Source organism: Bos taurus, chromosome 3 (assembly GCF_002263795.3).
Source record: "Bos taurus isolate L1 Dominette 01449 registration number 42190680 breed Hereford chromosome 3, ARS-UCD2.0, whole genome shotgun sequence".
NCBI lineage: Eukaryota > Metazoa > Chordata > Mammalia > Artiodactyla > Bovidae > Bos > Bos taurus.
The window spans coordinates 62,943,229-62,957,889 of NC_037330.1; the positions used below are offsets into that span (position 1 = coordinate 62,943,229).

The 14,661-nt window shown below is 36.0% G+C and overlaps 1 protein-coding gene across 1 annotated transcript in view; it reads right to left on the reverse strand.

Annotated features, from left to right (window-relative positions):
• The window catches only part of ADGRL2 (adhesion G protein-coupled receptor L2), a gene marked incomplete at its 5' end in the record, with an annotated part of 710,493 nt that overhangs the window by 505,969 nt on the left and 189,863 nt on the right, over positions 1-14,661 (reverse strand).

A 14,661-nucleotide genomic window follows, 5' to 3' on the forward strand; every position in this document is an offset into this window, starting at 1 on the left:
TCCCAACAAAGGGAAGAAACATACAGGCATTCTGTCTTCTTTTTTGATATATTATACAAATAAAACGTTTTTGAGAAATAGAACTAAAAATAGGACAGCACAAGTATATCTTAATATTTCATGAGATAAATTTCAAGGCCCTGAAATTAAAGATAGGCAGGTAGCCAATGATATATGGAGAAAAATATTTATTGTAATCATTGGCCTATGTTTGACGAATAACAAATATATTTTCACTAGGAGTTCAGCATTTGTCTACTGTAATACATTGTCTTGTAATAGTGAATTGTAGGGCAACTTGACATTGCATCTTCTCAGCTATCATGCTATCGCATTTGGTTTTTTAGGATTTTGTTTGTTTGCTTCTGATATATATTTCACAGATCTCCTAGAGACGGAATGGCTTTACCTCTTGTGATAGTTAGAGCTGTATAGCATTTGGATGAGGGTATTATTTCTCAATACTACTAGGATACTATATTTTTTTAAAAAAGGATTTTGTAATTTCTTTTTTTTTTTCAGCTTTTGTCTATCCCTTGACACTTACATGTACTTGTATATTTTTTCTAGATAAAAAATATATGTTATATATTTGATGTCAGAAGAGGTCATAATTCAAGTCATTATATATTACTCACATACTCTTCTATTCCTGAAACATAAGACTTTCCTGTTCTGTTTCTGGATGAGGAAGAAATCCAGAAGGGAAATAGATTCATCAATCTCTACATCAGCACATTTCCGATCGACGTCAGTAGTCCACCCTGAATCAGCACATCAGAAGGGTATCTGGATGGTAGTACTAACTGTCTTACTGTTTAAAGTGTCTTTCTGAACTCAGAATATTGAATGTTATATCCAATTTTGAGTATGATCTTATTCATATGTAATCAATTTTTCCAAGTTTAGAAATGAAGCATTTTTAGTCTAGATTTAAAAATTGCACAGAGATGATTTTCAATGATTAGAAACACATTTGTATCACAGAATTTCTAGGCCCAAATATATCTCACAATCCATTTTTTTTTTCCTAGCAATAATCTCAGTACTTCTTGGTTTTATTACATTTCATGTTCCCATATGATCTTGGTCAATAGACTGTCATAATCACGATAAAGTTCTTTACATTAACTGAATTTTAAACTTATGAAACATACACAAATCTACTTGAAAATTTGTATTAAAAAAGTTAATAGAATTTAAAGTATTCTTCACTTCTTTGTTCATACAACTTGTTTGTATGGTTAATATTTACCGTTTGTTTTTCCTTCATTTTTATTAATTTAAATCAAATATGCAGAGTCACAAGAGTTTTAAAATAAAGACAATAAAAATAGATTGGAAGCAGGATGCAAGAAATATCCTTGAAGATCGGTAGTTTTATTTTCTATTAGAAACAAACAATATAATTAATGCATATTCTTAAAATATTTCACTGAGTTTAAAAATATTACTATGTGTAGCTAAGAAACCAGCACCTTCTAAGTGTTTGTGTGAAAAATGTACTTTAGTACATATGTGTACATTTTTCTACACCCTGTCTTCATCCTATCCATTTTTCAAGTAAGTAAGAAGTTATCTGAATGTAACTTTAGAGTATTTACTTGAAATGGTTACGTGGGTTCACAGTATTATTGGATATGCAACTTTAGCTCTTTTATACTTCAGCAATATTGCCCATTTACAAATGTATCTTTAAATGTATTTATACTGCTTGAACTTCAAGCATAACAAGGCCCCTTTCATATTTCTTTTCTTTTAAAGTCATGCAATTAGCCTGTCGGTTATTGGTATCCGGTCCTCTCATCACTTCTGCTACATTTCTAAGGTCTTAAACACTGTCAAGGCCTCCCTGAGGGCTCAATGGGTAAAGAATCTGCCTGCAATGAAAGAGATGCAGGGGACATAGGAGATATGAGCTTGATCCCTGGATCGGGAAGATCTCCTAGAGGAGGAAATTGCAACCCACTCCAGTATTCTCGCCTGAAAATTCCCATTGATAGAGGAGTCTGGCAGGCTACAGCCCTAAGGGTCACAGAGCATGGACACAAGTGAGTGACTAAACACAGACACACACACACTGTCAAACACCTACACATTTTGTTGAAGTAAGTTTTTCCCTGTTCAATCAATAGGCACAAATTAGAGGTTAAAGATTAGAATTAGAGATTAATGTATTCAGTCATTTAGAAATCTACCAAACATGAGATAGGTTTTCTAACTCCTCATATATCCAAAGCATGAGAAATAAATCTCCAAGTGCAGTCCAAATGAAAAAAGGGCATGGGGGAAATATCTATAACTCTGGAAGCAAAACATAAATTCAGAACCTATATGTTTTCTGGGAGAAAAACTGAAATAATAATGTATAACTTGATATTCATTTCAATAATTCCCTTCTATTTATCAGCACTATACACTTTACTGGTTTTATCCATTTGTAGTAAATGTTCATCATTAATCTATTAATAATTGGATTTAGCTTTTAAAATCTCAGAATGTGTGTATTTTTTTCTACCAAATAGTTAACCCTTTGACAAAAATGTTGATGTTATGACTTCCTTTTGGATTGCCTTCAGAGACTACTTTTGAACTACACCAAAGTGTCAGATCTTTTCAACCAATGGGCAAGGTGTCAGGAGTTGAGACAGAAAGATGACAGTATCTTGGTTCCTGATCTTCAACATCAGCCTTATAGACAGATGATGTAAATAAAGTGTGGAAGGGCCAGTGAGAAGGATGCACACAAAGAGGTTATGACCACATGTGCATTGTCTGACTTGTTTACTCATCTGACACACTAAATACGACTACAAATATCTTATTTCTATTTTCAAAACCAAACTCCTCTCAGAAATTACAATCTCCTCCTGCTGAGGATGTTTAAGGAAAGATTTAGGTATGTTTTCACAAGAAAGCTAGCACTGTGGCTTGTATGTGGAAGGCATCAGAAAGATTATTGAGCTATACATGCACATAAAGCATGAGGAGAGTGTTGTACATAAGGCAGAGGTGCTGGCTCTGCTGATGTCTAATCTCTTGTGGAGGTTAACTCTGAGTCTTGTCTTTTACGCGCTGATTGTCTTTGATCTTCAGTCCACTTGATTCATCATTTATGCATGATTCATTGATAGGTGAATCAGGCTGGACTGCTAATCGATGTTTACTTGAGTATATTTGGTATTCTCTTTCCCAAATGCTTATTTACTCTCCGTGGAATCAGGAGCCGTGTTCTTCAGCAAACTTTCTAATGTAGAAAGGTTACACAACTCTTTGATATTTGTTGATATTTGTATGTACTTTACAGCAGTGCTAAGAAATTATTAGCACTGCCATGTAGGGCCACCCAAGACGGATGGCTCACGGTGGAAAGTTCTGATAAAATGTGGTCCACTGGCAAGGGAATGGCAAACCACTTCAGTATTCTTGCCTTGAGAAGCCCATGAACAGTATGAAAAGGCAAAAAGACAGGACACTCAAAGATGAACTCCCCAGATTGGTAGGTGCCCAATATGCTACTGGAGATCAGTGGAGAACTAACTCCAGAAAGAATGAAGAGATGTAGCCAAAAAAACACCCCGTTGTGGATGTGACTGGTGATGGAAGCAAGGTCCAATGCTGTAAAGAGCAATATTGCATAGGAACCTGGAATGTTAAGTCCATGAATCAAGGCGAATTGCAAGTGGTCGAACAGGAGATAGCAAGAGTGAACGTTGGCATTTTAGGAATCAGCGAACTAAAATGGACTGGAATGGGTGAATTTGACTCAGATGACCATTATATTTACTAATGTGGGCAAGAATCTGTTAGAAGAAATGGAGTAGCCATCATAACTAACAAAAGAATCTGAACGCAATACTTGGATGCAATCTCAAAAACGACAGAATGATCTATGTTCATTTCCAAGGGAAACAATTCAATATCATGGTAATCCAAGTCTATGCTCTGACCAGTAATGCTGAAGAAGCTGAAGTTGAATAGTTCTATGAAGACCTACAAAACCTTCTAGAACTAACACCCAAGAAAGGTGTCCTTTTCATTACAGGGGACTGGAATGCAAAAGTAGGAAGTCAAGAAACACCTGGAGTAATAGGCAAATTTGGCCTTGGAATACAGAATGAAGCAAGGCAAAGGATAATAGACTCTTGCCAAGAGAATGCACAGGTCATAACAAACACCCTCTTCTAACAACACAAGAGAAGACTCTACACTTGGAGATTACCAGATAGTCAACACCAGAATCAGATTGATTATATTCCTTGCAGCCAAAGATGGAGAAGCTCTATACAGTCATAAAGAACAAGAGAACAAGATTGGGAGCTGACTGTGGTTCAGATCATGAGCTCCTTATTGCCAAATTCAGACTTGAATTGAAGAAAGTAGGGAAAAGCATTAGACCACTCAGGTATGACCTAAATCAAATCCCTTATGATTATACAGTGAAAGTGAAAAATAGATTTAAGGGATTAGATCAGATAGACAGAGTGCCTGATAAACTATGGATGCAGGTTCATGACATTGGACAGGAGACAGGGATCAAGACCATCCCCAAGAAAAATAAATGCAAAAAAGCAAAATGGCTGTCTGAGGAGGCCTTATAAATAACTGTGAAAAGAAGAGAAGTGAAAAGCAAATAAGAAAAGGAAAAACATACCCATTTGAATGCAGAGATTCAAAGAATAGCAAGGAGAGATACGAAAGCCTTCCTCAGTGATCAGTGCAAAGAAATAGAGGAAAACAATAGAATGGGAAAGACTAGAGATCTCTTCAAGAAAATTAGAGATACCAAGGGAATATTTCATGCAAAGATGGGCACAATAAAGGACAGAAATCGTATGGACCTAATAGAAGCAGAAAATATTAAGAAGAGGTGGCAAGAATACACAAAACAACTATACAAAAAAGATCTTCATGACCCAGATAATCACGATGGTGTGATCACTCACCTAGAGCCAGACATCCTGGAATGTGAAGTCAAGTGGGCCTTAGGAAGCATCAGTACGAACAAAACTAGTGGAGGTGATGGAATTCCAGTTGAGCTATTTCAAATTCTAAAGATGATGCTGTGAAAGTGCTGCACTCAGTATGCCAGCACATTTGGAAAACTCAGCAGTGGCCACAGGACTGGAAAAGGTCAGTTTTCACTTCAACCCCAAATAAAGGCAATGCCTAAGAATGCTCAAACTACCGCACATTGCACTCATCTCACACGCTAGTAAAGTAATGCTCAAAATTCTCCAAGCCAGGCTTCAACAGTACACGAACCGTGAACTTCCAGATGTTCAAGCTGGTTTTAGAAAAGGCAGGGGAACCAGAGATCAAATTGCCAACATCCACTGGATCATCAAAAAAGCAAGAGTTCCAGAAAAAACATGTATTTCTGCTTTATCGACTATGCCAAAGCCTTTGACTATGTGGATAGCAACAAACTGTGGCAAATTCTGAAAGAGATGACCTGACTTGCCTTTTGAGAAATGTGTATGCAGGTCAGGAAGCAACAGTTAGAACTGGACATGGAACAACAACCTGGTTCCATATCGGGAAAGAAGTACATCAAGGCTGTATATTGTCACCCTACTTATCTAACTTATATGCAGAATACATCACGAGAAACACTGGACTGGATGAAGCACAAGCTGGAATCAAGATTGCCAGGAGAAATAACAGTAACCTCAGATATGCAGTTGACACCATCCTTATCACAGAAAGTGAAGAAGAACTAAAGAGCCTTGATGAAAGTGAAAGAGGAGAGTGGAAAAGTTGGCTTAAAACTCAACATTTAGAAAACTAAGATCATGGCATCCAGTCCCATCACTTCATGGAAGGTAGATGGGGAAACAGTGGAAACAGTGGCAGACGTAATTTTTTGGGCTCCAAAATAATTGTAGGTGGTGCCTCCAGCCATGTAATTAGAAGGTGCTTACTCCTTGGAAGAAAAGTTATGTCCAATCTAGACAGCATATTGAACAGCAGAGACATTACTTTGCCAACAAAGGTCCGACTAGTCAAGGCTAGAAGATAGTCTAATAGTCATGTATGGATGTGAGAGTTGGACTATAAGGAAAGCTGAATGCTGAAGAATTGATGCTTTTGAACTGTGGTGTTGGTGAAGACTCTTGAGAGTCCCTAGGACTGCAAGGAGATCCAACCAGTCCATCCTAAAGGAAATCAGTCTAATATTCATTGGAAGGACTGATGCTGAAGCCAAAATTCCAATCCTTTTGCCACCTAATGTGAAGAACTGACTCATTTGAAAAGACCCTGATGCTAGGAAAGATTGAAGGTGGGAGGGGAAGGGGATGACAGAGGATGAGATGGTTGGACAGCATCACCGACTCGATGGACATGAGGAATTGTTGATGGACAGGGAGGCCTGGCATCGGACACGAGTGAGTGACTGAACTGAATTGAAGAAATTATTATTCCCCTAGGATACTTGTTTTCATTGTTTTTGAGGTATTTTAGAAACAGTTTTTAATAAAGGAAATATTGCATTTAAACCAAGTCACAGAAGTACCATTTAGACCATGTAAAGGAACATGTTGATGTTTATTTTTTTATTCTGCTTCATTAACAAATATACTTCAAAGTATATTATTTTGGTATGTGACAGATAGCTTTTACCATAAACACATTCCTAAAATCAGTTTAAATCTTAAAACAGGAACAAGATGGAGATTCTAGGCTTTTAATTTGAGCTAATTTTGCCTTGGCAGACAATCTTCCTTATAGACCTTTATATTTTATCTCCTAATTCTTCTAATCTTGAAAATCTCCTTATGATTTTGATTTCTTTTCTTACTTCCTAATTACTGTACACCACTCAGATGGGTAACCTTGTTTTCATTCTTCAAGCACTTAAAAAAATATTCCTTGCTTTTCTTTTTTAGACTTAATTTTCCAATCTAGCTGAAACTAACAATGTTCTATCAAGGGACATTTAAATATCATAGCTTGTCATAGTGCTCAAGACATATGGTATATTTATCATCCTATAGTTTTTTAGTTTTTCTTCTGAATTACCCTCTGAATCTGCTTTCTGGCTCAATTACTAAAACAAAATGAAAAAGGAATAAAATGAAGACAAAACTAGATTTTCCAGACATTTTATGGGTAAATCTTTCATTTGCTTCTACTAATTTCACTCAGATTTCCCTTATTGGGGGAGGGTATGTGAGATATTCAAACCTCCTGGTTTTGAAGAGAAGTTAGGAAGTAATATTTGGGCATTTCAAAATTGTGTTTTAATACAGTGCATGGAAAGATGAAAAATTATTGTAATAATACATTTTCCCTTATAAAATGGCTTTTTTTTTCTTTTTAGAGGCTGTGTTTTATGCCGTATTATCCTGTTCATGAAGCTAAAAACTAAAATCCTACTTCCACTGTGTACAAGATAACTTACTATACACAACTTGTAACTGAATCAAAGCTGAACTGAATCACAGTTTAGAGAAGAAAACTAAAAGTGGCTCTTGCTGCTACTGGTTTTACTCAGCAGTAAAGACAAATCCTTGCAAGTGTTGTTTACACAGTACAAAATCCTTGTAAAGTCATAGTGGAACATGACTGGTATCTGACCCAGCCTTTAGGGCTTCTTAAACACCTGTGGATTTATGGAGTTCAGATGTCTACAAGGGTCTGTGTGGAAGTTCATTCAGAAACCTGGAGCCCAAATAAAATGATCTGTTGACATGGGCAATCTGTTTTGTTCCTCTATAGTCCAATCAGCCTTTTGAACTAGGAAATTGATTAAGATTTAAGAAGGTACTTTTTAAATAATTAGGTTTAATTAGAAAATATGGAGGTATTTTTTATTTCATTATGTGATTTTGATTAATCTTTGAATTTTTTTCTTAAAGAATTTATAAAAACCAAATCAACAGACAATTTATTCCCCTCCCTTATGTGTATGTAAGTAGCCCCCAGCAGGTATACACAAACATCTGGTGAGGGGAGCTGGTCCTTTCATACTGAAGACTTACACAATTTAAAACATGAAAATCTATACTCTTTGGAAACTTATACCCTTTAAGAATGATCAAATATAGCCACAAAGTTGTCTTAGTTTGCTCTATTGCAATTACTTTCATTTGGGGATTTGATTTAGTCTTTTGAAAATTAGAGAGACCCTGATTTAGAGAACATTTCAGTCTTATTTCAGAGAGTTGAAATGAGCTTATTTTATAATTGTTAAACATGTGTCTTCCATTTCCATATGTCTATTAAAAGCTTTATGAAAGGAAATATGGTTGAAAACACCTTGTTTAAAATCAAACATCAAGTCACATCCAATCTAAAAAGCACTCTGGTCAACATATCTCCTATTTTTACTCTCTAATCATTCTGACTGACGATATGTGTGGAGATGTGGGTAAGACTTCCCTGTGTCTAGTTTCTTGATTCTGTTTATACGTTGCTCTTTTTTTTTTCTCTTCTGAAAAATAATATACATCCTTATGCAGTTTGGGGTCTATGTAGTGTTATTATTGAAAGAATAAATTACCCTGGAGTAGAAATAGTTGCTTATTATCAGAAAATAATTTGGCTTATTTATGTACCTTTCTTTTCTTTTTTAAAAATTTACTCCAGGAATATTCTATAATTTGTCAGTACACTTCTATGCTTCGTCAAGGACAAAGATGTTTGAGCATTCACCACGGCTGCTTCATATCCTTGACTGATTAGTCTATCCTGTTAGGATATACCAACCAAGGATCTTTTCTGAAGTGGGTTAAACAAGATTCAATATGAAAGGCACTCATCACTCCTAACTCGAACATAAAAGTCTGAATAGAGGGTTTCATCAGAGGCTGTGTAAGACAGATACGGTTTTTAGAAATGATCCTAAGATGTTCATGTTAGGTTTGGGTTTATGTTTCCTAAAACAGCTCATGGAGAATTGTTTTATTGGTAAGTCTTTGTTCTGGGGATTATAGTTTGCTCCCCTTCTTGGTGTCACATGGTAGTCAACTTTCTAGAGTAAATTTGAAGAAAAACCAAATAAGAAAAATTTTCCTCCAGGTTTGGGTATATTCATACATTAATATATTGGAGGAAGCAAGAGAAGTCAAGGAGAAGATGGTGCCCAATTTAAGTAAGAGTAGAGTGATGTACAATAAGTCTCTGTGTACTTAATGTAAAATGTAAGGTTGTGTATAATGCAGGTATAAGGCTTAAAAAGATAATCTATAAGAAGGAATTATTTATATTATATCTACAAACAAAATCCTATCTAAGGTCTGCTGTGTTCGTAAATACAAAGTAATGATATATCACTGCTGTGATATATCATATCAATTTCATACTTACTATTATTCTACTAGCAAAAAGCACTGATAGTGATTGAAATACAACTAACAGTAAATAAAAATATTCAGTGAATTATTTTATAGTAGAGTTGATGCTTAAGGCAATCAGTACATAACTCTAATTCAGATATTTTGGCTTTGGCTTAAGAAAGACAAAACAAGATATAAATGGCTGTTTGCATCATTTCTGTATAATAAATTATATGTGTGAGTTCAGGTAAAAGAAGAAAGTAATTTTATATTTTTGAATTAAAAGAATTTTCTTTAATACACACATTTTACTTGAGTAGTAAAAAATAATAAACGTATTTTAAAAATTATTTATTTTTAATTGAAGGATAATTAATAATATGCCTTTTTGAAAGAGGATACTGAAATGAATCCTCCAATAACACTTTTCCGAGGGAAAGCAATGCAGAAACATATAATGCTCTATTCAAACTTTTTTGAGGCCACAAAGTGTATTCTATTTTCTATGTCAGAAATAATTAGTGTGTTTCTACTAAAGACCAAATAATTGCTTAATGCAGTTATAGCAGTGCTAAACTATCAAACATTTTGATATTTTAAAATAATATAAGCAGTTGATGTATTGGACTTTTATTTTTTCAAGGCCATGTTTAGCTTTGTATAGACACAGACTTTTCAGGCTGAAGCAGGGATTAGTGAGGTCTGTTAAGAGACAAAGAGCTGTTGAAAACAGAAGTTGCCGACACAATGTGTCTGGAAACATCAATGGAATACATAGATCTGGGTGGGAAGGTTCTAAGGATTTGCTGGTAATTGGCTTGAAAAGGGGGAAGTGGATCTGGGTGAGATAGAGGGGAAGGAGCAGGGAAGGGCTGTTTAGGGAGGGTAGAAATAGGGAGTGGGAAACCAAGGAATCTACATAGGTATAGCTACAAAGCAGTTGGATGTACTCTGCCATTTTCAAAGTGTTTTCTGACCCTCTCGAAAACAAGACCATACTGTAAATGGGGCCAAAAGTGGGTTAGGGAACATTGTAACCTCATTTCACCTTATTTAGCTATGTGCCAGAGATCTCAGCAGGTAGTTCAATTAACTCCCACTAGTTAAATGAGAAGAAAATGAGGTTACCCAGATTAACAAAACACAACTCTTGGTTCTCCTCCAAAACAGAGGCAGAAGGCTGCTGGCTGCCCATAGCCAGTTGAGTCCCAGGCAACTGCCCATTTGCCCAGGAGCTTCTGAGCTAAGGGCCATAGCTCCTCCCTGCAGCCTTACCAGAGACCATGGAAACAACCTCAGAGGGAGGACTAAAGCATTAAAAGTGATGTTGAATATTGTATTCTTCTAATTCATTTCTCTCTCTTTATGGAATTCATGCATAACCTTTGTGAGAAAAATACTTTCCATGTGATTTTGCATCAGAGATCATTTGAACAGGAAAGTTTTGTTTCCTAAGGCTTGAATTTTGTTGAATTATTTCCCTGTTGACAGTTTATTGGGTTTCCTATTTCATAAACTGCAATTAACTCCTCTATTATTTTCACAAATAATTTTCCCATATTTACAGTTATTTTTAATATGATTAAAATAATTGTCACTAGACACTGATAGAAATAACTGAAAAATATTTAATGAACAAATATTTATTAGTGTTACCCAAAGTTCAAAATAAATTTTTCTGATTTGTATCTATTGTCAACAGTATTTGTGTAGCTTTACTGATAATGATTGATTTTAGCAAGGAAAGAAATAACATAAATGCTGAAATATACATATGATCTAATATGGGAATACAAAAGTTTAGGGCATCTCCTCATTACTATAATTGATATGTTGATAAAATTATAAGTAGTAGTTAGCTTATTTTAAGGCAGTGTACTGTGATGGTTGAATGTGGGCACTATTATCAGACAGACTAGCATGAATTCCTGCACTGCTTGACCTAGCCTCTTTATGCCTGCAAAATGGGTTTAATAAAAGCGATGCATCAGATAATTCTGTTGTGAGAATAAAATTAATATATAAAAAGCAAGCAGTATTTAAATAATGAATGCTAGCTATTACTCTTGGTCTATGATGATGATGATGAAGAACAATAAACAAGTAGAGCTGAAAAAATATGTACTTATTTTTCCCAATATGTTTATCTACACTTCCTGCTATTTGTAAAATATTTCCCAACTGTTTTATATAGAGGTAGGGTAGGTTTACATCATATGTTCTGAAATAAAACTTATATTTGACATATTTCTCTACTTCAGGGTGAATTGTCAAGATAAACACCATATAGCTCCTAACTGACCAACTAAGAATATTTCCGTTTTGTCTAGTAATACTAGATTAAGCATCTACATTTTTGATATAAAAAAGAAATGAAGATAACTAACATTTACAATGCCAAATATCTGATCTTTTACTTTCACTTTTCAAGTCTTCATAATAATCACATAAGTGTAATATGATTTTGTCTATTTTATAAATGATATAACTAGGCTCTGAAAAGTTTAGCTATAAGACCAAAGTACCATGCTTAATAAACATCTAAGGCCCTTACTAATGCCTAAGGCCTCCTCATTGCCCTTGTTGGTTGTTTCCTAGGTGAGAGATTCCGGTGGAAGGTAGGTCAGTCTAGAACCAGTTAGCAGGTTTCCACCTTTGTGTTGTTTACAGGGACTGGCCTTGGGATCTGCCTACTCTGTCATCAGCTGGGTGACATCAGCCCATAAATCAGCTTGTCTGGATTTCAGTTTCCTTACCTAAAAAATTCAGAATTGTCATGAGAACAAAATTTGACAAGGTCCAGAAAATAGTCTGCATACAATTTAAGATATAACTATGACATGTAATGATAATTTTAAAAGAATAATCTTAAAGTTGAGAGAATAAATAAAGACATATAATAGGTTGCATGCTGCTGCTGCTGCTGCTGATGCTAAGTCGCTTCAGTCGTGTCCAACTCTTTGCGACCCCATAGACGGCAGCCCAACAGGGTCCCCCGTCCCTGGGATTCTTCAGGCAAGAACACTGGAGTGGGTTGCCATTTCCTTCTCCAATGCATGAAAGTGAAAGATGAAAGTGAAGTCGCTCAGTCGTGTCCGACTTGTAGCAACCCCATGGTTGCATAGAGTATAATAAAACATGAAGTAATTTTAATTTGCACTATTACATTCCCCGTCTCCAAATCTTAGGTATCTGATACCTAGAGAGTATATAAAGGGGCTTCTGCTGCTGCTGCTAAGTTGCTTCAGTCACGTCCGACTTTGTGTGACCCCATGGACTGCAGCCTACCAGGCTCCTCCACCCATGGGATTTTGCAGACAAGAGTACTGGAGTGGATTGGCACTGCCTTCTCCGATAAAGGGGCTTAGAAAGGAATTTTTTAAAAGGCAAATATTTTAGTCAAAAACTCTAATATTGGGGGCAAAAGCCAAGATACAAACAATTGGGTTATAAAATAAATTAAAATGCTATTTACGTAATTACCTTAAAGCACAACACATATCAAGATAATTTTTAAATAGGTTAAATACTGATGGTGCAAAAACTGTATAGAAAAACAGAATACATTAAGCTCTTACATGTAATTCACTGTGCAGTTTTAGACAATAACACTCATTAACAGAGAACTGCAATGAAATACAATGCATCTAAAAAGTATCCCATTTTTTGTCCCATTGAAACAAGGGAAAAAAATCCTCAGATAAATGCATGCAGATCCTAGTATTTTTCTTATAGCTTGTATTGCTCAAAGGCCACCAAAAAAAACTAAAAGCAATCAGCACAAACTTTGAACCCCAGAGGAACACTGATGCCCATGTAGAGACTTGTTTGGGGTGCATATTATTAAGAAAAATCTGAACACTGCTACTATTAATAAGACTACAAATTGTAGCACATCAAACTAGAAGGAGCCTTGAATGTATTTGCTGGGAATTGCTTAAGGCTTAAACACCAGGGACTTGAAACAAACTGTTCTTATCACCTTTTTCTAAACAGAGATTCAAATTTACAATGAAAATGCCAGCACCAGCTGCACTTAAAGAAAGCATCACATGTCTCCACGAGCTCCAAGAAAATGGAGTGGAGCCCAGGTCAAGCTGGAGGTGTTGTCTTGCTCTAGCCAGCTGGGTGACACCAAGCTGAAAGTGATGAGGTGCTAATTACAGAGGATGAACAGAGTCTTGTTGTAGGCACCTGCCAGTGGCCTCCACAGAACCAGCTAGAGCCCTGGAAATATTGCCCAGCCTCCTTGGCCACAGGAACCAAGCATGAATTCCAGCATCTCTTATCTGATACCTTTCAGATGTTCCCCACTATGGTCATTCTTGTTCATTGCACCTATTTATCACACTCCTCCTAAGAATTAATCACATGATGCAAAGTGTTGAGCACAGACCCCTTATGAAAGCAGAGATATAGATAACAACTACTAGATTAAAAAAAAAAATTAAAAACAAATGAAAACCCAAGCTGCATATAACGTAGATTACTATACCTATGGGAAAAAAGCAAAAATCACACCCAACATACAACATACATTCTGTTCAATTTTACAGCACAGTGTCAGTTTTTTTCCATCACATTTTCACCCTTCTTCCTATTGAAACTGCACAAATGAACTACATTTAGTGACAGATCATTTAGAAATATTTGCAGCAGACCTGGTAACTGCCCTTCAAAACAGAGCACATGACATGACCTAAGGCAGTCTAACCACTAAAATGCAGAAAACATGCTTTTTTTCCTATTTAAAATAACTTTATCAAATTTTTCCTGATGTTGCACCATTTAATACATGGTGCTGCTGCTGCTGCTAAGTCACTTCAGTCGTGTCCGACTCTGTGTGACCCCATAGACGGCAGCCCACCAGACTCCCCCGTCCCTGGGATTCTCCAGGCAAGAACACTGGAGTGGGTTGCCATTTCCTTCTCCAATGCATGAAAGTGAAAAGTGAAAGGGAAGTCGCTCGGTCATGTCCGACTCTTTGTGGCCACATGGACTGCAGCCTACCAGGCTCCTCTGTCCGTGGGATTTTCCAGGCAAGAGTACTGGAGTGGGGTGCCATTGCATTGATTTTCAAATTTGCAATATATTTACACACTATGTGTCTCTTCAGTTTTTCATATGATTAGTAAGCAGACTACTGAATCTATCATCCACATGAGGCAGTGCCAGGAAATATTATTCTGCTGTGAAGTTTAGGAGTTTGTATAGTATAAGTTTCTTCTCTACCCAAAGACTTGTATAGCAGTTGTGAGTCTGAAGCCATTACTTTGCTTGGAAACTTGATTCTTTGCTGTATAATGTCACCTTTAAAGTATTTTTTAATAAACTGACAGAAACTTTATCTTCACATAATCTCAATGCATTGTTCCAGCTC